Genomic DNA, 4132 nt, shown 5'->3' on the forward strand with positions numbered 1-4132 from the left:
TCATGTTTGTATGTGTGATTTCATGTGGGCATATGTTAATGAACTCATTCTTAGCTTATGGATTTCATGTCTGCTTTGAATCTATGCTTACTTATTCCACGCCATGCTAGTAACTTATTGTGAACTAATTTGCAATTAACCTTTGTCATGTTCTTGTTCAAGTATGTCTAAGATGGTTTTAGCTCAATGATCCTTCTCATTACATTCTTGTTGTTATTGTCACTTTACTGTATCTTTTTTTGCAGTTTGTCAATCTTGGGTTGACCTTGTTCCCATTGTCTAGACATTTCATTCTTGCCCTCGTGCTAACATCGCCTCATTTGACAGCCAAGAGAAAAACCAACATGTTGGTAGCCGGGCCTACATACCATGTGGGGCTCCTATCCCAAATAGTATGAGGTCTAATTTGGAATTCACACCAGGGAGACCCCTTGAATCTTGGTGGTACATTCCAATCCGTCAATATATTTTGGAGTTAGGAGGGCCATATGACAAGCTGATCCCGTGGAGCCTTTATCTCAACATCATATATTTAAATGGCTCCATCCCAAATATTTATCCCGGAATGTTTCTAATATTTTTTTTTATCTTTGAGTCCTTGAGGAATTAGTTCATCACTTGTCGCATAATAAGTTTGATGGCGAGGGTGAAATATCTATGCTTGAACATACATGTTAATTTCTTCAGTTTTTTGTTTCCAATAAAGTGAATTGTGAATATGCACCTCTCAGACTTTTCACCTTACGCTTGGAGGTCATGTCATGGAATGGTGCAAAACATTGCCAGCTGCGTCCATCCATTCTTTTGAGAAGTTCGTCAAGGAATTTCATCACGCTTTTGAAATGTATGATTTTCAAAGTCTGTTTAAAAAAATTAATCATCTTAGAATGAAACTCGAAGAATCATTAGAATATTTTGTTGATAGGTTTTTCCATCTTTGTTATGAATTTTCTGAGAGATGTGGATTAGATGTATTTGAATCGAAAATTTCAACGATTGGTTTATGTTTCTATGTAAGAATTTCAATATGAAACACATCCTAATTCTGAAAATTTGCAAGCTACAAATCGTCCATATCTTATCCCTACTCCTGACTTGCCAATTTTTGTGAGTCGGGAAAATTATCGAGTCCCTACGAAGAAAATTACTACCCATGAAATACATCATCCTCCTGCACCTTCATTACCTTAAGAAATTTTTGTCATTAACCATCTAGGTGATGAAGAGTGTTTGTAGGGAAATGAAGCAAGTTGTTTTACTTTCGAAGCTCTCATACATCTTGTTGAAATTGGACAATCAGAAAATCAAGTCAATATAACACCTCTCCCTGTTGAGGAGGCCCAACTTGAGCTCATGAGACATCTGTCAGAATATGTTCATGGATCTCTTCATGACATGATCCATCATACACCTGTTTGCAATGACATAGGTCCTATTTCAGATTACACCAAAACTGCAATCAACTCCACGAAACAAAACATGCATGTTGATCCTTTGACTCATCAGGCTGATACTGATGTGCATGATGTGAGTTTTGGATATGATTTAACTGCAATTGATACCTATTCACTCGAACCTTTTCACCCATTTTACCTTGATTTATTTGATGAATTTTTTATACCAATAGTTTCTCTAACCCCTTTAGATCTTCATCCTACAAGTTTAGATTGTGATCAAGTACATAGTGGTGTTGTCTCACAATGAGAGGATGAGTATATTGAATCCCTTGATTATGACCTTTTCAATCTGTAACCTTCAACAAGTGAAGAATAATTTTACACATGTACAAAGATTCAAGGAAGTCCTTTGATTGATTTTCCTGCATCTTTAATCATTGGAGAGAATCATGTATCAGATGCCTGATCTGATCAAATGACTGGCTTCAACAATTGTCCTCCTATTTATTACATATTCATTTATACCCCTGATGATCGTTGTTCATGTCCACCTATCGATCTTATGAAGCCACCAAAATTTGATGATCAACCTTCTGAAGGTTCAAGGACTCACCAGGGAGTTGAGGCACTTCAGATTCCATTGATGGTTATGTTACGTTCTCACGTTCCTGACGAGATTCCTGAACTAGACCAAATTAGTGTTTCCCCAAATGATTCCTCTGAAAGCTCATTTTTGAAAGACTTTGAGATGTATCACTCCTTGTACCTTGATTTGTTTGCTGAAGAGAGTACACCGACCATTGTTTCAAATCCTTTTGATTCTCGCCTAGCCAGTGCATATGGTAATCAAGTACAAACTGGTGCAGTATTACATTATATTGTGTGCATGAGAAGGAATCACATAATTCACCTCTCTTATGAGACTTGTCCGGAAGAATAATATATTTTAAACAATGAGTTGGTCATACTAAAACATCTAGCCCAACCAACAATATATTCGCTGGTGATTTTCCTATCACAACTGATGATGACCATGTGCATTCCCCTGTGGATATTACGAAACGACTGATATTCGACGATCTATCATTTGAAGGTTTAGAAGTTTGTTAGGACGATAAGACATTTCATCTTTTGCCAATGGTTATGTCAGGTCCTTATGTCCTTGAAAAAATCCATGAACATGCTCAAATTAGGGTTTTTGAAATTAGGGTTTTTGGTCTAGAGTCCTCTCGTATCTTAGTTACATTTGAAGGATGCTCATCTTTGTAAAATTTTCAAGGTATTCAAATTGGTCATTTTCAATTTCATGATAGAATTGTTGACTCGCTGGAAGAGTCTTATCTGAAAAATTCCTCTGCAATCAGGGAACATCTCATCTCTCATTTACAAGATTTAGGTTTAAACATAAATGAATGCATATCATGGACAAATGCTTAGGGTTTTCAAGTTTATCATTAAGTTTACCGAGATAGTGTTGCAGCTTGGCTAAAAAAATATTTTCTGGCATGTTTTCCTTCCAACAAGCATGACCTTCTTTCTCTTGTGCATGTTTTTCAGATACCCATTTTTGTTTTTTCACAATACGTTACACTAGTTCTGATTGTTGACATATTTGTCTTTGCAGGTCGAGAACTACTACGATGGTTGCACTGGAATTTTTATTTCTTATGACTCAATCTCTTCTCATGTTAAATTAGGGTTTGATTATTAGGTTTTTTTGATAGGGTTTGAATTTTAGGTTAATTAGGGTTTATAATTGTTGTTGCATTTTCTTGTTGTAGGTGGTTTAGTTTGTTGCTTCAAATTATCATTCTAGATTGCATTCATATTCTTGCACCTCTCTTCGCTGCATTGCATTTACAAACTCTTTATATATGCATTGCATGGCTCTTTTGTTGCAATTAGCTGATTTTTTCCTACATTACATTGCATTCGCACTACATTGTTTCCCCTATAGTTTTTTCTGTTGCATTACATCATGCATTCGTCTTACGCTTAAAATTATATACTCCTTACATTACATTTGCTTTCCTAGCATTGAATTTATCCTCTATGATGCATGAACTTTCATACTTTCATCCAAGCCTTGTTCTATTCATGCTCCCTGCAAATCTTTGATGTCGCGATGAGCTTTCCTATGCTTGTTTGCACATACTGAAACCATAAAAGAGTTTCCATGGTCACTTTGCCCTAATTCTGGAACCCTAACCTTAATGGTTGTGTTTGGTTTTGATGGCTACTACAAAAGGTGTAGAAATTTTGAATAATAAACACATATTCAACAAAGATTATCCTGATTATACACTATTGCGGAATACATGCATAATACATAACCTCCTCTACGTTGATCATCAGTTTGCAGAAGCAGAAACAATAACATGTGCACATAGAAGCATCAATCACACATATCAACACAGTATTTTCCCGGGGAAAGCATCTAGCTAAAAACCCCAACTATTTGTATATTATATTGATTGAGAACATGCAACAATCATAGTATAATACTCCTCACAAGTATCCAGCACTATCTCCACCTGTTACACACAAAACTAGCTCAGATTTTATCTCCAAATCTCCCCCGCTGCTTTGCCTGCCTCCACTGCACAATCCCTACTGAGAATGAATGAGAATGGCTGAACCAAACTCGTTTTTACCTCAAGAGAATCACCACAATGGGAATGACGTGAGCAGAGGCTATATTCACTTGGTATTGGCCCCATACTGCGCAATTGTCA

This window comes from Pinus tabuliformis, chromosome 2_1, assembly GCF_031772625.1.
Source record: "Pinus tabuliformis cultivar Carrire ecotype Pingquan chromosome 2_1, CPIR1, whole genome shotgun sequence".
NCBI lineage: Eukaryota > Viridiplantae > Streptophyta > Pinopsida > Pinales > Pinaceae > Pinus > Pinus tabuliformis.